Genomic DNA, 27,324 nt, shown 5'->3' with positions numbered 1-27,324 from the left:
AATGGCATGACCAAGTACTCGTAAAGTGCATACTGTGTGCAAAATGCTGTTTTCCTCTCATCGCCCCTGCGTACCCAGACCAGATTGTATGCGCCTCTAAGATCTAATTTAGTGTACATAGAGGCCTGAGTGCGGTGGTCTAGCAATGGACCGATGAGAGGGATGGGATAACCGTTCTTGATAGTTATGGCATTTAAGCACCTGTAGTCGATACACGGACGTAGGTCCCCCTCCTGAAGGGGACATACGTCCCTGTATCGACTACAGGTGCTTGAATATGGGGCTGGTGGCTATGTTGAGTGCCGGATGTGACCCAGGCTCAAAGCAGTTTGTATGTACTCCTTGAATGTCTGATCTTCTGTGGGAGATGAGGAATACATCCACCCTGCGGGAATACTGGCATTGGGTATGAGGTCAATAGGGCAATCATAAGTCCTATGGGGTGGAAGGGATTCTGCACAACCCTTATCGAAAACCTTGTGGAAATCCTGATACTCCAAAAGGAATACATGATGCTATGGCACTTAATACGTGTTGAGGAGGGTCGTGTTCCATAGGAAGTGGGTCATCCAATGTAAGCTGTGCTATGGCCCCCAATAATTGGGAAGGTGATTCAGGAACATCAGGGTCAGTAAGACACGTGGATTGGCAGAATGCTGATTTAAAGTACAACCGACCAGAAGCCCAATCAACAACAGGATTGTGAAGACGCAACCATGGGATACCGAGGATTAGACCACATTTTGGTGTCGTGATCAGATCGAAAGTGATACATTCCTTATGGGTATCCTGTATCACCAAATTCAAAGGAGCAGTTTGTTGCTTAATGGGTCCTGAGATAAGGGACGTGCTGTCCACTGCCTGCACTGGTCCGGGTCGGCTCTTAGATTGTAATGGTAGATTCAATGTAGTTGCCAGCGAGATATCTATATAATTCCCTGTGGCACCGGAATCAATGACCAGATGAACCATGTGTCTTGTATCAGGATAAAAGAACAAGATGGCTTGTACCAAGATGGGTTTAATTCCTCCATAAGTGGGTGTGGTCAGTAAGGGGGTCAGGTCTAGGCCCGTCCGTGCCCCCATGTCTAGTGACGAGCCTTCTGAAAGTCTTGGTCGTTGGGGACATTCCTTAACATAATGCCTGTTAATGCCACAATAGGAGCAGGCATCTGCTGATCTTCTCCGTTCTCCTTCTGCGGGAGTGAATGGACTACAGACCCCCCCTTATCTGTATGGGCTCACTATATGTTTCAACAATCGGGGAGGACCGGGCAGGGGCAAAGCCTGACTCTGATTTCCTTTCTGCCCATCTGGCATCGGTCTGTAGGGCTAGGTCAACCAGTTCATGGTATTGAACAGGCAGTGAAGGAACCACGGCTAATGCATCTTTCATGGCATCACTTAATCCTTTATAGAAAACGACGGCTTACTTATTTTCGGGCCAGGCAGTTTCTACTGCCAGTTGATTGTAACGGGTAATGTATTCTATGAGGGAAGCCTTACCCTGTGTTAGATTAAGTAGTTCCAGGTCCCAAGACTATGCCTTGTGTCTTATATCGAATACCTTGGTCATCTCTGTAACCAAAAGATCAAAATCATACATTGCAGGACTTTTACCCTCTAACAATGGATTGGCCCAGGTGGCAGCAATACCACCCAAATGAGACAAAGTGAAGGCCGCCTTGGTGGTGAAATCTTGGGAAGGCTTGTGGTTTACACAAAAAGTGCAACTTGCACTGGTTCAGGAAGGTACAGTATTTTTTAGGGTCTCCCTGGAATTTCACGGGTGTGGCCAGAAGAAATGGAGTGAGTACAATGACCTGCGTTGTGACATTAGGGGCAACTTGGGGAGCAATGGATTGTGGCGCGGGATCCCCAAACTCAGGATCTGCGGGCAAGGCATGGCGTTCACTCTGAATAGTGTCAAGGCACTGGTGTACTGTTCCATTTAAACTAACATGTTTGACACTGTTTTAATTTTATTGGTCGGTTAGTCTGGGTCCAGAGGACCTTGTTTACACAATCTATGAGGGGAGACAATCTACGCAGGATATCATTCCCTAGTAAACATGGTGTGCCCCCTCGATTCACAACTATGACCGGGTGTTGCAAACGGGCGTAATTCTTTTTAGTGGTGCTTGTACAGCGTAGCACAGTATGCCAACCCACAAGGTGTATGTACCCTGCTGGCTAGTACGCTTTGTTAGACTGTCACGAGTGGTAGGTCAAATTCAGGATCCCAGACATGAGCCCCCAAGCTGTAAGTGATTTCAATCAGGCACACACCCAAGTCTTCCCCAGCAGGTAGTGCTCAAATGAAACCCTTTATTTATTTTTATCTATAAGTTCAATATTCTGAATGATATACCACTCATATCACGCCCTTCTCAAGATACCCCCAGGTTACACTGAATCAGGCTAGTTGTAAAGGTAATTATTTGTTTATTTATTTAGTATTTAAAATCACAATATATTTTTAATAGGCAACAACAATCACCAATGGGGTGACAGGAACAATGAATAATATCTTTAATGCACTAGGAATCAAGTAATGAACACAGAAAGAATGCAGCACAGAAAAGAATACTTTTGGGTTGGTTTGGAACAGATAGCACTATGTTTAGAGGTTCCCCCTGCAACACCCCTCAACCCACCAATAGGCAATGCAATTAGATGTGAGGAGAGAGCAGGTATTCAGGAATAATACAGACCAAACAGCATATCACTCCCCTTTCCCCCTTAAACACAAGAGAAAAACGGATTTGACTTTTCAACTGTCAGAATTGGCTTTGAAATTGGCTGTTCAAAAATGCCTAAACTATTATACATGTCTACAGGAGATGCTTTGAACAGATGCAAGTAAGCAAGAGCAATGATTTAATAAAAAGAAAAACAATTCGAATCTCAAAGGCAAATTGGGAAATAAGTTAAAGGTAATACACACGTGTAAAACTTTTCCAAATGTAAATTCGCAGCAAACTTTTCCTTATGCGATTTTCGATATAACTGGTCAACGGCACTGTTTCGTTTCTATCTTAAAAACGGAGGGAGTTATAGAGGTTTTAGTGAGAGGACTTCAGTTTAGAATCAGCAAATATGGCTTATGCTTTTACTCAAGGCTAGAGTGTTCAGGCAAGGCAACCAAGTCGGGACAAATTAAGCTCTGAGACTCATTCATGACTTCAGTAACAGATCCCCAGAACAGTCCCCGAAGAAACCAGTCCAAACACTCAAAGTGGGATTTATGGATCAGAGTTAAAGAAATGAAGATGAATATGAAAATGGCACTTTAGCAACTAGACAGAATAAGATGACACTAAAGATTTTGACACTTTTACTGGTTATGAAAGTAGGGATAGTTCAGAGATCAGAATCCTGTTAATACTCAAGATCCACTGGGATTTAAGATTTTTGGAGAGTCACGGTTCTGGTCAATTGTCATGATTGCACCCACACGTTCCCAGGCACCCACATGTTTCCCACCAGGTTCCTCCCCTGCGCCCGCTCATGTCCCGCCCAGATCCTCCCCACACAACAATACCTGCTTCCCCTCACATCAGCAGTGGGATGCTACGGTGACGCCCCGTTCCTCCAGAAGTTTCGTGGGGGGATGTGGATGGCAGCGTCCAAGGATATGGCGACTTTGGTCGCGTTGGCGCTGGGGAACACCGGGTTTCTCTATTTGCGGCCAAAGCAGTCCACCGCCCACACTGGTTGATGCTTCCTGGTCACGTGGGTGCACCGGCGTCGCTCGCGTGACCCTGCGAGGTTGCAGATGTGCTCACGTGACCATTGAGGAAGTACTTCAGTATAAAAGTCTACCGGCAATGCAAGGCCACCCTTTTCAGCTGTTTTCCGGATGGTGAGTGGAGTTGTGAACTGTTTGTTACTCTTTGCTGGATTTTGGACCTTGCTCACGGACTTTGGATTTGATTTTCGCTTACCCCTCGGATTTGGTGTATTAGAACTTCTATTTTCTTGGTTTTGGACTGCTGACCTTGGATCACAGACTTCTTTGGATTATCCCTTGGCTATTGGAACTCTGCATTTTCTCATTTGGGAGGCTATCACCTCTTACCTCTCATCAAGGTGCAAGTAACATCACAGTAATACCACAGGTACTGGGTACTGCCCGTTCATCTTGCTGCTGTTGGGGTCCCTGCTTACCAACATCTACCCAAGGGAGGGAAATCATGAGATTTGCTTTCCATACTGCACCTCTACGGGCCATCCTGGTAGGTTTCATTGCATTCCTTGTTTAGAGGGTTGTTTCATACATAGTTGTGAAGTATTCATGCTTGATTGCCTATTCCTTTGCAGCTGCCTTGTTACCCGAGTTCCTGCTCTCTGAACCTGTGGCCTCAATAACTGGCCTGGGGGGTGGTATTTGATTCTTCCGTGGCCGGTGTTTGGGGATGGAGGTATACATAGTCATTGCAGAGCCTCATCTTGACATCAATGGATTGGGTCTATCAAGGAAAGACAGCACATCAGGTGTGGGACTGGATCAGCTGGGCCGGTCACCGGAACTGCAAAGGATCTACCCTTCTTGTTTCTGGGTATTTCAAATCAGCAGGATGGCGAGTTCATCAGGCAAACATTTATGGCAGCAAGCCAGATAGCTCTGGATGCTAGTTTCAGAATGTTTTCCCACACCACAGCACAACACTGGGTTGTGAGGATAAGTTGGAGGGTTGAGGCCTTGCTGAAAATGGTTCAGCTATTGCTTGGCCTGGTCCTTGGCATCTGGATCTGGAAGGATGTTGAATGCTAGATTTGAGTGCTTCGCTGGAATCAGAAGAGTGAGTCCCTATGTGTTGTCAGCTGACTCTATTTATCCTTTCAAATGACATCACAAAAATGGGTGTATGGGCCGGCTTAACCAAACTCGCCCCTGTGGACTGGGATTGGATCAGAGCCCCATCTCCGCCTTGCATCCGAGTGATTGGATCAGGGACAGTTGATGTCACATTTATGGTTTAGTTTTTACAATCCTTAGAAACCTCTCCTAGCCACTAGTATCAAAATCGAATTTTGTCCTAAATACATATGTCTACATTTGTAACCTCTATGGAAATCACATACAAGGATTGCATATTTTATGGAGCATCTGTTCCTCAAAATCCTGCATCTGTGAGATCTTGTTTCGCCTTTTTGCAGCCTTTTGTCCATTTCGCATGAACACATTTTCCAACCTTTCTCCAAATGTACACAAATATGCGTGTTTACAATAGAAATGTGTGTGCAAAGTTTAACAATTCTAGCATAAATACAGTTCCCATAAACCCTCATATATTGCCATTCCTTTTCCGAATATGCAACACAGTTCCACCAACTTTTTTAATTGTAGGTCCAAAAAATAGACTAACAAATCTGCACTTGTTATATTTTTCACCACTTTGGATAGCAAGTGATGAGTCTATATTCTTTAACAGCAAATGGTCTGCCTTTTGTCTGTCACTGGAGTCAAGGAGCAGCCCCCACCTTTGGGGAATTCCTGCAAGCCAAGTTTACAACTTCTTCACACGTCCCTTTCCTGGCCTGGAGAATCTGCCATTGTTCAATCTCGGGCTGCAGACAAAAGTCTGTCCTACCCCCAAATTATCATATGTCCGTGAGTATCTTCTGAGAGGAATGCCCTCCCCTTGGGTGAAAACCTGTTTTTCAACTTCTGGCAGGGCCAGCCAGCCTAATCTATTCTTGATTTCTTGACTTAAAATCCAACAGAAAACATACTTGTTGCATCAGATGACATAGGTAAATTACATTCTTAGATTTAAACCTGTGGGATTAAAAACAACTGATTTCTGTGTTTCTTTCAGCAACAATCCTTTTATATTTGCTAATCCTGCAGACCTTTAGTTTAGATAACTTTAAAGTTTCATCAGAAGAGCCCAGTGTGCTGCACACAGATTTTTGACAGGAACTGTCATTCACAGGTAGCCCAGTGTGCTAAACACATATTTTTGACAGGAACTGTCATTCACAGGCAATCCAGTTTTGCTCAAAACATGTTTTGCTCTTAACCATTCAGGACTTTGTACATTCACAGTGCTTCCTTAGGTTAAATGAATTTTAGCTCCAAGCAATATTTTGAGTGTTGGAAGTGTTGTGTACCAGCATATTGAAGTTTTAGCAGCAAAGTAAATGTCATTTACAGGCACATTTTGGAGTTTGACTTGCAAAGCACTGCTTTTCCCCTCTGCACTCTGTTTCTTGTCATGGAGCCCACTGGCACGTTTTCTGCAGCCTGTGCTCTGTTCCACCACACATGCACCATGGTTGGCAGGTTTTGCAGCCATCTTTCTGTGTGTTGAAAAACGCGGTTTTGGAGGATTTGGCGCACACAAAGATTTTGCCGACATTTTAATGTTTTTTGCACCATAGATAGCAGAGTGAGGCTACATAGTATAGCAGAGTGGGTCAATACATCAAACAAAACACAGTTTCAAATTGGGCAACAGGGTTGCTTTTTCAGCATTTCCTTGCGCGTGTCCTGTATTTTTGCTTACTGGGGCATACTCTCCCTTATGTTGGCTAAGTGACGAGGAGCGCTCTTGTGTGTTGTGTTTATGTCCCACTATTGTGTGGTGGTCAATCCATAACACCGTGCTGTAGTTTAAAAACTCTCCAACTCCGCAACTACTTTGCCTTGTCTGGCAGAATTGGTGGCATTGGGTGTTACCTATGTTACCTGGGTGCTACCCTCTTACTACCTGCACCGTCCTTGAACCCTCCTACATTTGAGTTTTGCCTTGGTTGTGGCCCTAGGCTGATTGATTGTAGTTCTGCAATGTTGATCCATTCGAAATCTCGAGCCAAAAACGTGGGTCCAGGAAAGGTCAGGCAGATTGGATGTTCATCCATCTGAAAGTCTGGGTCAAGGGTTGGACGCAAACTCATGCAGTCTACTATCAGGTGGGTTTTAAGAAGTCAAAAGATGGCATAGTCATCACAGGGTCTACCTTTGGAGCCAGACAATGATCCTCGCTTACCTCTATGTTGTACGTGGAACATCTTCATGGGAATAGCAAATCTGAAAGAGGCAGAGGTGCCGAGGGGACTTTAGGTGATGGTACAGTGCCTGGACTGCTTCAATTGGAAACCATGAGGATGTCCCAGGAGGCTCAGGAGGCTAGTTCGGGCTCACCCAATCAAACTGAGGCAAAGGTTAGGTGTTTGGATCCAGAATGGTGTTTGTCTCCCCAGTGACAATGTTATTGGTGACCAGGCCTTCCCCAGAAGTCCTGACAAGGTTGTCTAGGCCAGTCTGTGAGGGTCATGAGCAATGGGGTCATGTGACGCTGGTGGCCCTTGAATGTTCGATTGATTGCCTTTGTCTCGAAAATTGCCAACATTTGACCTTGGATTTGGTCGCTATGGATCAACAACTGGAGCAGGATGGATTTTTGCTGAACTATATTGGGGGCTCTGCCCTGGTGGGTAGTGTTGCCTGTGAAGGGCTGCTGGTGCATGTAGCTAGTGATTATCACTCTGTAACCAGTACTGGTGTGAATGCTTGTGTTTTTTGGCTATCCCTGCAATCAATGAAATTATCATTGAATGCGATGGGGGCCAGGAGGAGGGCTACGTTGATGCTTGGACCATGCTGGTGGATCATTCCCATATTTCTGTTGTAGGTAGTCCTGGTGGCAAGTCTGTGGGCCCTATGTCTTGGCCTGAACAATCCAGTCTGGTCTATGTTCCACGTCGGGCTAATTTACCCTTGGTGTCAGTCAGGGTCTCCGGGGCGGGGGAGGATGGACCTGACATGAGCTTAGATCAGGAGAGCTTTAGCTCTCTGCCTTTTTCTTCCTTCTCCACATTTATGGTAAATATTGTCCAACGTTTACAAGAATTGGAAAATGTAGTGTGGGAACAGAGTGAAGTTGAAGGCATGGTAATGATTGAGTGTCTAAGTATCATATCCAGTCTCCTAAATGGCTCCCATTTGCCTAGTAATCTGTGTCCTGCAGCATCTAGTGCTGGGGCTTGGCTAATGCGAGGCAGCATATGGTGAATCAAGCAGTTTTGCAGACTATAGGGATCTGGAATGGGATGCAGTTTGCACAGGAGCGCCAGTGGGGGTCACTCTACTCTTGACAGGGAAATGTCAGTCCAATGGGCAGTCTATTGGGTGCCCTCAAATTGTTCATATAGTACCTGCAACTGTCCAAGCTGCTGGCAAATTATTGACACCTTCTACTCCTGGGAAAAACAAGCCACAGGCACGCAACCATAGTGCGCAAAACCAAAGTTGTGTATTGATTTAAAGTGGGGCTATGCCTTCCATAGAAGCTAATAGTCCAAGGGCATGTGCCAGAGGGAATTTGTCTTTACCCGTGCCATCTATGAAGCCAGGGGATGGGGTGTTAAACTTGTCAGTGCTTGATACTCTACAGACTTGGCACTCTATGAAACTAATATTCACCTTTTAAGGGTAGAACCCATGGGAACAAAAATGGGTATAAGTGTGCTCTGGTCAAGGCTCTGTCTATCTGAGGTCCTGGGGGTCAATATTACATGTTCGATCTTTTCAACCTGCAGTATTCTTTCGGATTGCATGTTCTGCGGGGTGCAATATTAGGTTTAGATTTTTTAACCCCTATGCCAGAACCTACTTTTTGAATTGTAAATAGGATTTGGCAAGCAAAGAAATCATGGCATGCCTTCATACTGTGTTTAAAACGTGCCATCTTCATGAGTAGTGGGGCAAGACAAGGCTAGTCGGGCGGGTTGTGGTCACCAATTTTGGGATAGGAATTCAATTTTGGTCTGCCCCATTGCATTGTTAATCTCGATGCTTAAAGCCCCTTCTGTGAAGGTTTCTTGCTCTATTTCGAGGGGAGACAAGGATAGTGTTTACAGCTGTTTAAATGTTCACCCACTGTCCTGTTCCTGATATGGCCCAAAGGGATAATTCTGTCATTCGCCGTCCTGTTTGGCGTTTGTATCCGCGTTGGCGGTTACGCGCTGGAAGGGCGTGCGGAGGTTCCGCCATGTGATTTCTCTGTTACTCACCATACGGTCTAGTGGTTTTCCAACATGGCGTCGCTGGTAGTATTTCTTTCCTCCTCTCCCAGCGATCGCGGCGTTGCAACCCCCTTCACTGCGCTAGCTCGCTGCTTTGGGTTTACACGCTAGTTTTCCAGCCTTGACCTCCTCGGTCACTATCTGTACTTTCGGTCCGCCTTCTCCAGACTATCTCTCTCTCTCTTCCTTCCCTCAGCTCTACGGTGCGCTGTTCTCCACGCCCGCCTTCTCTGCCTTACCTTTCGGCTGCGCTGTCATTCAGCCGCCCTGGTTCCTGTTGCTCCGGAATTGTTTTCTCTGCTGGGACCCTTCCCGGTGGCTCTCTTTCTCTCCGGAACCTTCTTTGCTTTGGATGTCCGGCTTCGCCTGCTCCCATCAGCTAACTGCCTCAAGAACTCCACTACAACTGCTTGCTCCAGATCCTCTCAAACCGCTGCACTCCTCAGAGGGTTTTTTCTGCCTGAACAGGCTTTTTCCCTTCGTACTGTCTGGCCTCGGGAAGGGGGCCCCAGGTTTGCTATACTTTAGCACTCACTGTGGCTTCCTCTCGAGACAGATACTTTCAACACAAAAAGGAGAAGGACTATCTCTCTCACAGGCAACTGCAACCAGAGGACTTTGAATCAGGTGAGGAGAGTGGGGAGGAACGGGAGTTAGCGGAATCGGCCTAATCGGACAGATTGCAACGCCAAGAGATGTCGGCAGAAGAGCAGATACAAGAATTATGGAAGGCCATTCAGGGAATCTCCCAAGAGTTACAAACTGTTAAGGCAGAGAATGTAGTCTTGAAACAGATGATTACTGCCCGCGAACCACAATCCCCAGAACTTCCTGTCATGACTCTTTCGGCACGGAAGTTCGATGGAACTCCTAAAAAGGTCAAAGAGTTTTTGGAGGCCTGCTTAGTATATTTTACTTTCAGGCTCCGGCTGTTTGCCCCCGACCAGACAAAGATCGGGTTCATGGTTTCGAACATGACCGGCAATGCCCTGGCATGGGTCACTCCGCTGGTTACCGGGGCTAATCCCATCTTACACGATTTTGCTGGTTTTCAGACCCTGTTGAAGCAAACCTTTGAGAGACCCGAACTGACTTTCACCGCCTGCGAGGACCTGTTGGATATCCGACAAGGGTCATCGGATGTTCTATCGTACATATCAGAATTCAAGAGATTGGCTTCGGGTGCTGGGTGGTCTGAACAGGCACAATTTGCCATATTTCGGCGAGGCCTTAAGGAGGAAATTAAGGACGAACTCGCCAGGGCATCCAGGCCACCATCTTTTTCGGATCTGCTTTCCGCAGCCTTACAAATTGAATACAGACTGCAGGAACGAAGGTCAGAACGCCGAAAACAACGAACAACCGTTCATTTTTCCGATTCCACCGTCTCCTCCTCTCCTTCCCATACTACAGACGAACCCATGCAGATTGGAGCTACTAGAGGACCTCTTACCGCAGCTGAAAGAAGAAGAAGAAGGAAGGAGAAAGGTCTATGTGCCTATTGTGGATCGGATCAACATCTCCTCAAGGAATGTACTGAACTTCCTCAGAAACGTCAGGGAAACGGTTTCCCTCGGCGCCAGTAGGGACCTGGTTCCGAGGGGCTTCTGATTCATCCACCAGTCCCTATGTCTCTCTCTCTCTATTTCGGCTCCATACATTCCTGAGGATTCCAGGCTTATGGTTCTACCTGTTATTATAAAGGTCAACGGCAGAACAGTTGAGTGTCTCGCACTCCTGGACTGCGGAGCCGCCGGAAACTTTGTCGACGTCATCTGGACCAAAAGGATGGGTCTCCGTACCTTGCCTCGCAAAGAAGATCAAAAGGTAGAAGGGGTCGACGGTTCTCCTCTCTCTTCAGGACCTATTACTCACACCACCGAGGATCTATCGGTTACCATATTTCAACATTCTGAGACAATCTGGTTCGACATTATTCGAGCTGCCCATTTTCCGGTTATTCTTGGCATCACATGGCTCAGAAAACATAACCCTCATGTCAATTGGGCGGACAATCAACTACAATTTAGTTCCTCTTACTGCAAGCTCAACTGTTTTTCTGACGACAGTATTCCTCAGATTGTTACAGGGTATACCACACAACTGGCTGGGGTTCATGCTCTACCTCTGTACTGTTCCCCTTACTCGGAGGTGTTCGTCGAAAGAAAGCCAGCGACCTTACCTCCCCATAGGCCAGAAGATTGTAACATTGACTTAGAACCCAATGCTTTGGTTCCATTCTGTAGGATGTTCTCTTTAACTCAAGCGGAAAGAAAGGTTCTTAAAGATTATCTTGATGCCAATGTTCAGAATGGGCTCATTCAACCTTCCAAGTCTCCTGCCGGAGCTTCTTTGTTCTTTATCAAGAAGAGGGACTCTACTGAATTGCGCCCATGTATCGATTACCGAGGCCTCAACAAGGTTACTATCCGGGATCGGTATCCTATGCCATTAATCATTGAATCTGTTCAAGGTGCACGTTGGTTCACCAAATTAGACCTCAGAAATGCCTACCATTTGTTATGCATCGCCAAAGGAGATGAATGGAAGACCGCTTTTCGCACTCCTTTCGGTCTATTTGAGTACCGAGTAATGCCCTTTGGTTTGGTGAATGCTCCTGCTGTATTTCAACGGTTTATGGATCGGATGTTTTCAGACTTATTGTCTGTCTCCATGATCATATACCTGGACAACATCCTTATATATTCCAGCACCCTAGAGGATCACAAAACCCATGTCCAAAAAGTTCTGGAAAGACTTAAAAACAACCAACTTCTTGTCAAACCAGAGAAGTGTGTTTTTGCTGCTACTTCAGTGCCCTATCTAGGGTATCATCTTTCTGAAAGAAGCATCGCTATGGATCCCAGCAAAGTTTCTGCTATTCTGGACTGGCCTTCTCCGGCTTCGATCAAAGAGGTCCAAAGGTTTCTTGGGCTCTCTAATTTCTATCGCTCATTCATCCCAAACTTCTCTAAAGCAGTTCTCCCTATTACTTCTTTACTCAAGAAGGCCAACAATCCCTTTAGCTGGACTTCCGAAGCAGAACAGAGTTTTCACAATCTCAAGAATCTTTTTTGTACTGCTCCCATTTTGCGCCATCCTGACCAGAATAGACAGTTCATCGTCGAAACTGACGCCTCGGCCTCGGCCTCGGCCTTGGCCATTGGAGCTGTTTTGCTACAAGTGTTCGAGGAACGAGAACACCCCATTTGTTACCTTTCCAAGACGTTGTCTCCCAGCCAACTCAACTACTCCGTACTGGAAAAAGAATTGCTGGCTATAAAACACGCATGTGAGACCTGGCGACATCTATTGATGGGAGCAAGGCAGACCGTTCTCATCAGAACGGACCATAAGAATCTCAAGGTCCTTCAGAATATGGAGTGTGTCAACTCCAGGCAGGCTCGCTGGGCATATTTCTTTGCCCAATATGATCTGCGAACTACCTACTTGCCTGGTACCAACAATACTCTTGCGGATGCTCTCTCTCGGAAGGGTCCCAAATGTGAGGAGAAAAGACATACCCCAGAGCCGATGTTCCACAGGAATAGGATCTTAACAGTTGCTAATACCTTTTTGGAAGAGGTTTGAGCCGGTGTTGCTTCGGAAGGTACTGTTCCGCTACTCAGAGGAGAGACTTCCTACACCAACAAAGAGGGTTTGCTATTCCTCAACCATCGTTTATACATACCTTCCGGTCCACTACGTCTGAAGATCATAAATTGGTGTCATGATTCACTCACTGCAGGTCATCGTGGGAAGCTAAGTACCACAGAAACTATCACTCGTTCTTTTTTTTGGCCGGAACTCAAAAAGGATGTGGAGGAATACATACTCAGTTGCCCGGTTTGTGCCATGACTAAGTCCATTACCGACAAGCCCTTGGGTCTTCTCACCCAACCTGAGGTACCCTCTCGCCCTTGGGATTTGCTTTCTACGGATTTCATTGTAGAACTTCCTGTTTCCAACTCCTGCTCCTGTATTATGGTTACAGTTGACACCTTGACCAAACTGGCTCATTGTTCCCCAATGCCTGGTCTTCCTACTGCTACCGAGATGGCTGAGGTTTTCGCCCAGGATATCTTCCGTCTTCATGGTCTCCCTGACAAGATCATCTCGGATCGCGGCAGCCAATTCGTTTCGAAGTTTTTGAAGGCTCTTTGTTCTCGCCTTGGTATGGAACGTGCTCTTTCGTCTGGCTTCCACCCTCAGACCAACGGTCAAACTGAGCGCCTTAACGCCACATTGGAACAGTACCTTAGATGCTACAGCAATCGTCTTCAGGACAATTGGGTTTCTTTGCTTCCTACGGCAGAGTTTACTTATAATAACTCATTTCATACAGCCATTGGACTCTCTCCTTTCTTTTGCACCTATGGGGTACACCCAAGATCTCTTCTTCCCTACATTCCGTCACCCACCAATTCCCCGACGGCTGAAGAAGTACTGCAGTCTATTTCTGATGCACACGTCACTGCCAGAAGGTGTTTGGAGAAGAGTCGTCAATACAACAAAACCCAAGCGGACAAACATCGTAGGCCTTGCCCTGAATGGAAGGAAGGGGACAAGGTCTGGTTGTCCACCAGGTTCTTGCCGCGATGGGTTCACCCTTCTAAACTCTCTCCCCACTTTTTGGGTCCTTTTTCCATTCTTTCCAAAATAAATCCTGTTACCTTTCGACTGAAACTACCTCCTTACCTCCGCCGCATTCATCCTGTCTTCCATGCCTCTCTTCTCAAACCTTTCATCCCGGACGTCCACCAGAGAGCTGTTCCCGACCAGCCTTTTCCTCAGGTAGATTCCTCTAGGGAATATGAGGTCTCTACTTTACGTGACTCCCGCCACTACCGTGGTAGGTTGGAGTATTTGGTGTCCTGGAAGGGTTACCTTAGGTCAGAGGACTCGTGGGAACCGGTTTCCAACATTCATGCCCCTCGGTTGTTGGCTCAGTTTCATGCCCGCTTCCCCTTTAAGCCGGGGGTCCTACGCTCTAGGAGGGGGCATACTGTCATTCGCCGTCCTGTTTGGCGTTTGTATCCGCGTTGGTGGTTATGCGCTGGAAGGGCATGCAGAGGTTCCGCTACGTGATTTCTCTGTTACTCACCATACGGTCTAGTGGTTTTCCAACATGGCGTCGCTGGTAGTATTTCTTTCCTCCTGTCCCAGCGATCGCGGCGTTGCAACCCCCTTCACTGCGCTAGCTCGCTGCTTTGGGTTTACACGCTAGTTTTCCAGCCTTGACCTCCTCGGTCACTATCTGTACTTTGGTCCGCCTTCTCCGGACTATCTCTCTCTCTCTTCCTTCCCTCAGCTCTACGGTGCGCTGTTCTCCACGCCCGCCTTCTCTGCCTTACCTTTCGGCTGCGCTGTCATTCAGCCGCCCTGGTTCCTGTTGCTCCGGAATGGTTTTCTCTGCTGGGACCCTTCCCGGTGGCTCTCTTTCTCTCCGGAACCTTCTTTGCTTTGGATGTCCGGCTTCGCCTGCTCCCATCAGCTAACTGCCTCAAGAACTCCACTACAACTGCTTGCTCCAGATCCTCTCAAACCGCTGCACTCCTCGGAGGGTTTTTTCTGCCTGAACAGGCTTTTTCCCTTCGTACTGTCTGGCCTCGGGAAGGGGGCCCCAGGTTTGCTATACTTTAGCACTCACTGTGGGTTCCTCTCGAGACAGATACTTTCAACACAAAAAGGAGAAGGACTATCTCTCTCACAGGCAACTGCAACCGGAGGACTTTGAATCAGGTGAGGAGAGTGGGGAGGAACGGGAGTTAGCGGAATCCGCCAAATCGGACAAATTCATTTGAGTGTGGGGGTTTGGAGGAAGGCCAGGTTTCCGGTGCTGGCTCTAGAACAAGCAAGGGCCTGGCACCCCCCTATTCTCTTGCGAGTAGGGGCTGTGGTGTGACTGATGGGTTCCATTCTTCGTGATCTTTGTTGTTTTGGAATGTAAATGGTATGGCTAGTAAGCTCACTGATCCTGATTGGCATGCCCTAATAGAAAAGTCCAAAATAATTTGCCTCCAGGAAACGTGGCTTGTTGCACCCACATATAAGATTAATTATCGCACCTTCTATAGGCCAGCAGTTCTAGCAAAAGGTGGTCGCCCTAAGACAGCCTCATAATTTGGGTGCATGAAAGTCTTAAGGTAGAGTGTAGCCAGATGGAACTGGATTTGCTGGACATGCTTGGTGTGATATTGAAAAGTAGGGGCAATTTTAATGTGGCTCTTCTAAATCTGTACTTAAGACAGAATCAGCAAGCTGTTGAATAACCAGAGAGCGTATTAAGCAGTGCAAGTGTCCCATTTTCAGGGTATGGTGATTTGTGTGGTCTACTGGTCGGTGACTTTAATTATCAGATAGAGGCTCCTAGCCAAAGCCCAAATGATTTGATTGAGGAAGATGCACTTTGGGGTATTTTGGTAACAGTAGTAGCTCCCCTTTTGTCTATCTATACTTATGCAGATAAACTTTGTTCCATTTTATACTCCTACGGGATGTGACCATGTAATCGGAGGTTACCTGAGGATGTCCCTGCCCGTGTGACTTTTCGTATCGAAGATAGGAGTAGTCGAATTGATTATATCTGGATATCAATACTCCACTGGGAGGTTGTGTTAGCTTTCAGTGTTGTGGAACACGCCGAGAGCGTCCATGCCCCTCTAGTGGCATGTTTCTCACCTGAAATGTTTGGTGCAGGTGAGAATTATAGGGATAGCCCAAGCAATTCTCCTGATCAATCACCTATTATCAGGACTTGGTTCTGGTCATCTGTGATCCAAAGGAACCTACTTCTCCTAATTTATAAGGTTTTGCACCCTGTGCTTGTGGCTTTCTCATATCTTGTAGCACAGTGGTTGGTAGGGTAGTTCCTTTTGATGACGAGAAGGGTTAGAGGGTCTCCCGCCTCTGGTGCGAAGTTGTGCCGATGGTTTGATGGGGAGCCAAGGCTTATCTTTTAAAAGCCCTCAAAAATAGTGCGCAAACAAGTTCAGGAAATGGTGGAAGTTTAAGATCTGCCCACAAGCTCGTTTTGATTCTGAAAAAGAAAGTATGCAAGAAGAAAAGTGCGCTGGAGTTAGCAGCAAGGGGAAAAAAACAGTAACATGTTTTGGCGCTTAGCCAAGACTAATATTAAGCCAGAACAGGAGTCAACGTTGCATAATATTGACCCCGGCAAATGGTATAGCCAGTTCTGCTCTGTGTATTCGCTCAGATCCTTAGTAAATGGGTAGGCTATGGGTATAGCCGTAAGGAAGCCATGGACTGACTTTCCAGGCATGGTGCCCATGCTAGAGGCCATTACTCTCGAGGAAGTGGAACGGGCAGTGTTTGAACAGAGGAGTGGTAGAGCCCCTGGCCCTGACCTCCTGACAGCGGATTTATTTAGGAGTGAACATGGTATTTGAGTGCCCTTTCTTACAATGTTTTTCAATGGAGTCTTACAAATATTCCTCTCAATAGCTGGAGAGAAGCTGTTATACTGTGTATTTTTAAAAAGAGGGACCCAAAGTTACCATCACATTTTAGGCCCATTTCTCTTATTGACTCCCTGGCTAAGATCTATTCAAGGGTCATCTTACATTGGTTGGAGGAATGAGTTGATGAGTCAGCCATCCTCTCACATGTAAAAGCAGGCTTTCGACTTGGGGTCCCTATGCTTGATCAGGCCATGGGTCTAGATGTTTTATTGCGCAAATATGTATCTTTAAATTTGCAACCAGTACACTTAGCATTTATTGACCTGCAGATGGCCTTTGACACTGTTCCTAGAGACCTTTTTGTGGGTGACCTTAGAGAGGATGAAGATTCTCCCAAGGCTAGGATGTGCCATTAGGTCATTGTATTCTGGAAACAGTGCTCGCATTCTTTGGGGGCCTCATGGTGAAATGACAGAGCCAGTTCCTATTGGCATTTGAGTCAGACATGGATGCGTGTTAGCTCCCATTTTATTTTTGTTTTATATTAATGGTATTGCTTCTAACTTGCATCTAGTGGCCAAGGATGTTCCAAGTTTGGGTTCCTATAAATGGAGATTACTTCTTTTCGCAGATGATGCTGTTCTTTTGAGTAAAATCCTGGTGGGGTTCGAAAATCAGCTTGATGTCTTTGGGAAACTATGTGCTGCATAAGGCCTTCATATCAACCAGACCAATGTGAAAACAATGGTTTGTGCCCCACATGAGCGTTATGCTCGTTTAGTAATCACATTTTAGTTAAATGATCACTTAATGGAGTTGGTGGACACTTATAACTATCTTGGTCTGGCTTTTTCTCACAATCAAAAATGGCCACCCCAGACAGCAAGGAGCACCGTGGCGGGCGCATGCCAATGTGGCCTTATTGCTAGTATGGTTTCCCACTTAAGGGGGGAGGCAATTTTGATACCCCTAAACATGTATTTAATGGCCTATGGAGCTCAGTTACGGGGATTGGCTGATTGTGCATCTATTCAAGTGTGAGAATACATTTTTTAACTCCTTAAGTGCCAAGGACGAGTATGCTCATAACTTTTGCATAGACTTGCATAATAGCCTGGCACTAAGACTATTGGGCCTGTCCATTAATGATCCCTCTGTACCAGCTGCATTTGAAGTAGGGTGAGTTAAGATCAAATACATCATTATGCTTGTGCCCATGCTGTACTGGCTGAGGATGTGTAACTCAGAGGCTTGTGCACCATATAGGGAAGGACTGGAAGAGCTGCTTTCCTCGGCTGGAGGTAGATTGCTGCCATGGCTCATCCATGTGCAAACTATGCTTAATAACATTGACTAGCTGACCTATGGTCAAACCCCACAAAATTGGGCTCTGCTTATAAAGGTTGTGCCAATTCTTCTTTTACTCATTGGGCATGGGACAGCATTATTGTCTTTTGCCTCATGAGTAAGCGGCAGCTAAATTGTTGATTAAAGAAATCTGGGGCTTTGAGCACTATCTGGACCTCCATTTGAATGCGAAAGAAAAGAGCATCTTTTCAAAATTTAGACTTGGCATTTTGATGTGTGCTTGCTACACTTGTAAATGAGGGTGTGGGGGGGGGAATGTGTCTTCTGTCTGCCCGTCCTGTCCTACTCCAGTAGAGGATGAGATAGATTTCTTTTTGTTTTTGTCCTGCCTATGCAAGGGAAAGAACCCATTGGCTTAAACCAATCTGGTTGCGCCAAGATGTAAATTCTACTTCTACTTCTGCTGTGCTTGAATCATTGAAATGTGGTACCTTATTAGTAGAGATTAAAGCCATTATAGCTTTTATTAATTATGGTTTTAGGAAAAGGTTTTGTTTGCTCTAAAGTGTTTAAACTATTTGATGTTTTGTACATGTTTTAAGATTGTTACCTCTGTGCTTGTTGTGTGAGATCTTTTATGGTGTGAAGTCACCGAAATAAAGATTTTAACTAATTATGTTGTAATATTTTAACACATTACCGCCATAGCCAAGCACATTTCAGCAAGTTACAGAACAAAGGAAATGAGAGAAAGATCTATAGCGAGAAAGAGTGTGTGTGAGAGAGAGAGAGAGGGGAGAGAGTCATAGAAATGCACAAGAGAGCGATAGAGCAAGAGAGTGGGTAAGAGAGAGATGAAAAAGACAGCCCAACCCTGAGGGAGAGCAGAGAAACAACATAATGAATACTATCCTATGCGATATAGCTGAAGAAATTGTGCAAACAATGTCCTGCTTCATTATTATAATGTAATAACTTAGCATATCAAACAACAACAAAGCATATTGCAGTGAATGTCGTCACAGAAGGGAGGGAGGGAGGGAGAGGGAGAGGGAGAGGGAGGGAGGGAGGGGGAGAGGGAGGGGGAGGGGGAGAGGGAGAGGGAGAGGGAGAGAGACTCTGTTAGAGTGGAAGGAACAGCAAGTTGTCAAAAAACTCACTCAGCTGATAGAGACCAAGAGAACACGTGATTGCTATTGACTGTGTTGTGCCATAAGGTAACATAACAAATGCATACTGTAAACAGATCACATTGCAATAAGAGAAAAGAGAGGGAGTGCACCTGAAGGACATTACATTAGTTACTCACCTCAATCTCAAGCACACTGTTCTTACGTTGCAGGTTTGGTGGACATATTTTCGAGTTGCATTCTCATCAGGGCCTGTTTGAACTTCCAGAGTCTGAGGTATCCTTCCAAGCTCTGAATGATCAGTGGTGTTTCTGTGGTAGATGCCGCTTGTGTAGGCATTCTTTCCTTATCTGGTCATTTTGTAGTTCAATATCAAGGGCTTTGGTACTGCATCAGATTATTTATTGGACCTTTAAATACACTTAGGCCATTTGTATGCCAATTGCATCAGTTTCCACATGCGGGAAGAGATGTAAGTGAGAAACAAGCAGATTGAATTGGTGAAGGGGTGGGTGGTCTGAAGTCAGGAAAGTGTGTGCAGTAATTTACTAAGACTATGCCCGGAATTGACTGAACTGTATGAGACAGACTTCTAAAAAGTATGCACAATGTTTTTCTTATACTCAGAGATTGATGGGCTGTCACTAACCAGATGTAGGAGTCAGACTAAGATGTGACATATTGTCAAGGGTTTATCCCCATGTCGAATTATTGGACTGGATAGATGTGGGGATGAGCTGTCGCCACCCATCATTCTATCCCAAAACAAAAATAAATCGATAGATAGATCAAAAGCGCCGTGAAATCACCTCTGTTTCTCTGAAGTGCAAGCTCAAAATGTCCATTTCAAACATTGCAAGATAGCTAATACAGGAGACCTTTGTTCAAAAATCAGTTTTTATTGATGTCAAAAAGTTGCTGAAATCATGGGCACAAGACTACTCTCAAGATTCAACCTCTTGTGGGGTCTTCCACAGCACCACTCTACTGTAAGGATGCCCATCAAAACAATAGCAAAATTCTCGTGTCAAATTCAAAACAACTCCTAAAAAAATAGGTGCAGTATCGACAATTTCCACAAACCGGCGCTAGCGGTCTAAACTCTGACAGGGAAACTGTATTTAGGAGTTGCAAGAGGGGCAGGGACTTCAAAGCCTGTTGGTTAATTAAAAATCTTAGCCACCTGCTGTTCCCAGAGGCCAAGAGGCTGGGAAACCTTAACACCACAGAGGCCCACACCAGGAGGCAGGATATCACATGGCCCTTCTGAGTGAGAGGGAGGGGGGTTTCCCCTTCAGCCTGGAGGAGAGAGACAATAGCCCCTTGCGGTTGAATGGGGTATGTTCATTTTGAGTGTGGACTGTAAACAGAGAGCTGCCTGTGAGCAGAGACATGTGATCCCTGACCCACCCAGCTTCAAGGGGCGGGCCAGACTTGAGTGTGGATTCCTATTGCAGCAAATATAGATTTTATAGAAACATTGATAACTTATTGTAACCAAATGACAGGAATGTACAACTTTGGGATTCTTAGTATGAAAAATGCCCTCACGATTTGAGTCCAAACTCCAATTTCCACGGTGTTCTAGGACCAAACCCCGCTGTTTATCAATATTCCAGACACTGTGTTTATGCTAGAGATATGGAAATTTACTGGGATATGTGTAGAAGGGGGGTGTACATTTGTGTAATTTTTGATGAAAATCCAATATTGCAAAACCAGTCAAAAAGCGCAAAATGTTGTCATTTTTGAATGCAAGCCCCGAGGAACATCAGAGTTGGAACAGAGACTACCTTATGTGACATATAATGTGTACAAGTAATTTCAACAAATTGTGTATCTGGGAAATATGTATTTGGATCAGAAATAGATTTGTGTGCACATTGACAAGGTAGTGTCTTTCCGTAAGCCATAAAGATGACACACAACCCAGCTCCCCCAATCAAGGGAGAGGGGAGAACTGGGCCAATGACAAGTTGAGAGGGGCAGGCTCAGTTATGCTACGCACACACCCACTTTCTAAACACATAAAAGGAGACAGTGCAGGACGGGTGGGTACATTCAATTCCATTTCCTTGCGGAGCACACTGACCGACGACTTCACATCCAGAGATCCAGCACTTAGACTTCCAAGCAAGACAGAGACCAGAACTTAGAACTCTGGTTTCAGAACTTAAAGCAAAGGCCTAAAACACAAGCTGAGTTCTCTTCAGCAGGCCTCGAAACCAACCAAACTATTCAACAGCTGGGCAAGCTGTTTGAATTCTTTGCCAAGAACTTTTGACAGAACCAGAGATCCAGACCGCTGTGCAGTGCCGCTAGCAGACCCAGACCAGATCGCTGTGAAGTGCTGTGCGCAGAACCAGTCCAAGTGGCGAGAGGACCGTTTGTGATAGAAGCGAAATTTAACTTTCATCTTAAAGCTGAGATTCTAGGCTTTCCAACGAACCTAGAACCGACTTCCTACTCATTATACTTTTTCCGCAATCGCAATTTCCGCACTCGCAAAAATTACAGCGATTTGCAATTTGGCCTGATTTCTTCACCTGTAAAAAAGATAGCCGCTTTTGCTTGAACTGCTAAAATGAATTTGCAACCTAATAACCATCCCTGAATCATTGTTAGGGCTGACCCGAACTGATTTAAAGTGTCTACCATTCACCTTGAACCTCCTACAGGGAATTAAAATCAATTTTAGCATCATTCATTTCACTTCATTGCCACCACATTCAAAGCATTTTGGGCCTGTGTTTTAAAATCATACTTGTTCTCTAAGCTTGCTAGGGGGGAACTGCATTTCGTATTGCATGTTTGTTGGGATTCTTGAAGACTGTGTGCTCTCCTTCCATTTCTTACATTGTATAGGAGGGGGTGAATTGCCAGAGAAAAATTGATTATATTATCTTTTGCTAAAATCATATCAAGTTATTTCTGTACTGCATTTCATTCCTCATTGCTTTTCCCTTGAAACCATAAAGTATTTTCGCTGCCTTATCCATCCTATACCACCTCCTCATTGATTGTAAAGAAGTGTGCTAGTGTCAGATTACCCATTGTTGATCAACATTATATTCATAAGGGTGATATCAATTATTAATTTATTATAAAAGTGTGATATATATATATACTGTTTAATTTTTCAAATAAAACCTTTTAATTTGCAAAACAAACCTACTTCTTGGCTCAGTGGGGTCAGGGGGATTCTAAGAGAGGGGTGTAATATAAGGGTTGTCATCCAGAGTACATGAACTGGACATAAAAATATATCAATAAGGGTTTCCATCAGCATCCCGGACTAGGCATTGACTTAGCTGTAGTGTTGAATTGAATCCGCTTACAATATTCAAGGGTGTTTTTTTAAATAAGTAGTACACGCTTGTCGAGCCCTACTGCTATGAGGGGAAATTCCATACCAAGCCAACTCAAACTAATGGTACTCATCAAATGTCCAAAAGAAATAGTCCTTAGTACAAACCCTACTTAATATCTGGCCCTACCACTTACAAAAATGTAACCAAAATATAGAACTTAGCAATAGCCTCTATCCTTGGGTTTTGCTAGCATCCCAGACTAGGCATTGACTTAGCTGTAGTGTTGAATTGAATCTGCTTACAAAGTGGGGGCTCGTCCGGGATATTCTTGATTAGACTTACCACTTGTGCAGCTTAATACAGTGTGCCAACTGATCGGATACACATATCCGGTTAGATCACCACGCTGTGTTACACTGTAAAGCACTCCTCAAAGGAACGCTCTAAGGAGACGGTTTGTTTTACAAAATAAAATACAAACTTCTGTAAGTCAGGAAGGAAATCAAGTTCCAGAATGACGACCTTGGTAGATATGAAGATAGCTAGGGAGCACCTCTTACGTAAACTGTTTGTGAGAGGTGAATGGTCTGAACAGGACCAAAATGTATGGTTGCAGGCGATCACACAACAGGTCACTACAACTGGGTCAGATATCTGAAGAGATCAGGGTCCCTTACATATGGCCCTGAGTGAAGTATATATGACTCCTAAGGCCAAAGATGAACACAATAAGATTGCCAGGATAGCGGCATATTTGTATCTATATATGGGAGCCATGCAGGACAAATGTGCTGAAGGCCAAGATCTGGCAAATAGGCAACTGATGGCATTAGAGAAGGCCCAATCTGACCTGGACTCTTCTGAGCAGAGGCTGCACAGGAACCAGGAGTCAGAAAATGATAGTAGACAGTACATCATTAAAATAAAGGAGGATATGGATATCCTGCAACAGGAAAAGGCTGACCAGAATTCTGGCTTTGCAGAAGGAGCACCAAGACAGTTTGGACTCCTTACTGCAGTGCCAGAAAAAGCTGGAGCAACAGATCAATTTCAACAGGGCATGCACAGAGCAGGTAGCCACCCTGCAAATCCAACTAGACAGAGAGAAAGAGGAAAGCAATAAATTGATTTTGAAATACCTGGATACCCAGGCAGAGTTTGATGAAGAACACCAGAAAGCTGGTGCCTTTCAAAGGCAGAGGGACGACCTGGCGTCACAAATGCAGGCTCTTGGTCAGGAAAGGGATACCTTAGGCCAGGAAGTCTGCCATTTAAAAAGAAAAATTGAAGAAAATCACGTGGCCCTCCAGGGGCTGGGTGATCTCCAAAAAAAGAGCATCAGGGCTTGCTAGATCACACCAGGAGGGTGGAGGAGGCTCTGGCAAGAAAGGAGCAGGCCAGTAGCGATGGGACTCAGGAGGTAACCCTCCTGCAGAAAAGACTGGCCCAGTACTCCAGGACCAATCAGAGAGAGAATGAGACTCTCTGCCAGCACAATGATAGGCTCCAGCAACAGGTAGCCATGCAGGAGAGACTGATAGTCTAGTAAGGCCTTAACTGAGGAACTGAAAGCGCAGGCTCTTGCATTGCAACAGGGAGCAGGGGCTGATGGAGATGAGGTTTGCTGGGAAAGGGAAACACCTGAGCATAACCTCAGGAGCCCAAGTACCAGAGGCCTTAATCTATCCCAGTCCCTGGACTCTGCCAGCCCCATGTCCCATGGTGCACATGAGCACAGGGCCATAGGGATGGCAGATTACTATCCAGCCAAAAGGATGGGGCTCATAGGCCAGTACCAACCAGGAATGGATGGGCGGGTACCCGGGTATGGGCACCGAAGTACAGTGCAATTTAGTGGGGAAACCCAGGAAATTAGGCCCCTAAGGGCATCCTAAAAACCTCTGCCCAGTTAGGTCACTGGGGGGGTACCCATCAAATCCTGGTAGCAAGGAGGGATCTGAAGACTCCTCTGAGCATCACAGGACACAGGAGACGAGGTCCCCACATTCTGGCAGCTATTCCCAGGCTCGCAGAATCCGGGAAAACCTGGAAGATCAGACGGGAACCTATGGGAGCAGTGCTTCTGAATCAGAGGATGACTGGACCAGGGTTACCCGAACCAAAAAGGCCAATAAGGTGAAAAGGGCCTTGCTTAAGGACCCCTTAAAACAGATTAAGGCAATCAGGAGTGTCATCACGCCTTATCATAAGAACGCCAAGTATTCTGTTTGGGAACACTTGGAGCTCTATGAGCAAATGATGGAGACTTTCCATTTGACGGACAGCAGTAGCTTCATCCAGTACGTCAAATGGACATTCTCCCCTGAATAATCCAGTTTCTTTGCGGTGCTGGAGGACAAAAACCATTCAAGATGGTCCACATATAGGGCGGCCATCTTGAAACATTTTTCTGTACATAGAAATCCCCAAGAGGCTTGCAAGGCAGCCTACAATTTGCAATGTGGGGAGGATCAGGCCCCACAAGAATTTGTGCAAGAATTGAAGCGTGCCTTTGCGCAGACCACCAGAAGGGTGCGCATGGACAGCAGAGAATTCATCAACACATTTTTCCATGCTCTTCCCAAGTACATAATGACCCAGCTCGTGAGAGATTTTCACGAGAAAAGATCTTTAGACTGGGTCATTGAGCAAGCCACCCGGATCTATGAGGTGCAGAAGCCCATAGAAAATAAAAGTACTGCGCAGAAAAACCCCAAAACCAACAGCACCCCTGCTGCTGCCAAGGTGGCAGAGGTAAAGGTTGCCCCCGTTTTAGATTTGGAGATGGGGGGGGCTAAAAACCTGCCTGCACCAAATTCACAGCCCAGAAGGCCCTCGGGCCAGTCACAGACAGGGAGTCGAGGAGGTAGTCCCACAAATGGGGTCCCCCGCTCCCCTGACTATGTATGTCCCCGCTACAATGGAAACCGACCAATCCTGGGTTATGTGTGGACTCCTCCAGCCCAAAGGGGGGATCCAGCCAAGCACCTGACCCAGGGAACTTCCCTCCCAACTTCCCACAGGAGGGCAGAAATTCCCAAAACACTGGGCAGAACTTTTTTCCCAGGTATCCACCCAATTTCCAACCCCAAAACCATCCATCCTTCTTTCCCCAATTCCCTGAGCCCAGACAGCCTAATCCGGGAGAGGGGAGGCTGCCAAGGGTGGAGGGGTACCCAAATCTTCCCAACCCAGGGTATTACCAGAGAAGGGATAGCTACCCTTCCCGGGATCAGCCCAGGGGAGAAAACAGGAGCCCGTATCAGCCTGAGCGGGTTTCACAGTTAGAGCGCCAGGTCCAAAATATGGCACGGGATCTGGGTCACATACTGAGGGATCAACAGAACCCTCCGATGAGCATGCCACCGCAGAATGCTCCAACTCTGGACCTGGTGCTCCAGAACAATGACTGGGGCAGCACCCCGATAACCCACTGGTTCCCAGGGAGGAAGCTTCCTTCCCAACTTGTAAACAGCCCCTGGAAAACCAGGAACCGGAAACAAAATCTCCTGCCCCTGAAAGCCTGTCTCCCAAGGAGCAGAGGGGGGTAGGAGAAACAAAGGACCCAAACAGACCCACTTTGTGGAGGAGGTACAGGTCTTCCAATTTGAGGGAGAGGGATCCTCAGAAGATCCTGAAAAGGATCTTCTCCTTCAGAGATGGGGGAACTCCTCCCAAGGAAAAATGGGTCCCAAGAGATTCCAATCCAGACTGGGTAGATGTGGGGATTGAGCTGTCGCCTCCCATCATCCTATCCCAGAACCAGCAAAACCAAACTTCCCTGGTTCAAACCCATCCTGGTGACTGCCTCCAAAAAGGCAGAGGTGACCCAGAACCGGAACCAGGGGAAGCTGAAACCAAATCAACAAACTGGGTAGATGTGGGGATTGAGCTGTCGCCGCCCATCATTCTATCCCAGAACCAACAATACCAAAATCCCATGGGTCAAACCCATCCTGATAACTGCCTCCAAAAAGGGAGGGGGCAGCCCAGAACCCGAAACCATTTCAAGTTGCCAACTTTTTCTTTCAGATTCCCCAGGCTCTCCACAGAATTCTGCCCAAATCTCTTCGCTAGCAATGTCCAAAACCAGAAAAATAGCCCACCAGTTGTCCAAAAATGTGCATTACTGTGCCCCCTTGAGGAGAAGGAGGGAAGATACTATACCCCGGTACAAGTACAGGGGCAGGGTACAATTTTGGCAATGGTGGACATTGGATCCCAAGCTACCCTTCTGTCCAAAATGGCCCTTGATGAACTAAATGCAGGAAGGGGGGAGAATTACCGAATTCCTCTCACCTCTCTTCTTGGACAACTGCAGAACTTTGACGGGAAGGACATTCCCGTCGAGGGGACTGCAGACTTGGGCATTAAAATTGGGCGATACAAGGTGAAACACCCGGTCATAGTAGTAACTCCAGAGGGCACCCCTTGTTTACTACAGAATGACCTCCTGAAAAGGTTGCAACCCCTAATAGATTGTGTAAACAAGGTCCTCTGGACCCAGACTAGCCGACCAATAAAATTAAAACAGAGTGTCAACCATTTTAGTTTAAACGGCACCTGCCACATGGTTGAACAAAAATCTGACCATGTACAATTTCACTTCCAGAACAAACAAATTCCAGACGTGACAGTAATAGCAATAGGACAACAGACTGGTGATGGGGGGGTCCTCTCTATTTCTGAAAATCAACCTTCCTTCCAGTTTAAGGTGGTATTCCACACTGGAAGGAAATACTGTGAAATTCTTTACCAATCCACAATCAGACACTCCCACTCCTATAGTCCGGAAAGATGTGAAATCAGCTCGGAGCCTGGCTGATATTCAGCAAATTGGAGATCAGTTGTTCATCCCTGTTCAGTTAAATGATGGGAAGGACTCTGTTCTCGCTCGAGTGTGTGTGAACAACGGTAAGAGCTTCATCAGCGAAGCCATGTACCGCCAACTCCCAAAATATCCAGCCATTCCCACATTCAAACTGATAGACAAATGGGAAATGGACCTGGAAGCACCGAATTCCAAACATCTCCTGCCAAGCAGGTGCATGCTCAAAATCTCCATTGGCAACAAGAGCATAGTCCATAATTGTTGGGTCGTGCGAGACGTCACTGCCG

Source organism: Ambystoma mexicanum, chromosome 14, assembly GCF_040938575.1.
Source record: "Ambystoma mexicanum isolate Mex_15411 chromosome 14, UKY_AmexF1_1, whole genome shotgun sequence".
Classification (NCBI taxonomy): Eukaryota; Metazoa; Chordata; class Amphibia; order Caudata; family Ambystomatidae; genus Ambystoma; species Ambystoma mexicanum.
The sequence above is the reverse complement of the archived record's forward strand: the minus strand, read 5'-3'. Positions refer to the sequence as shown.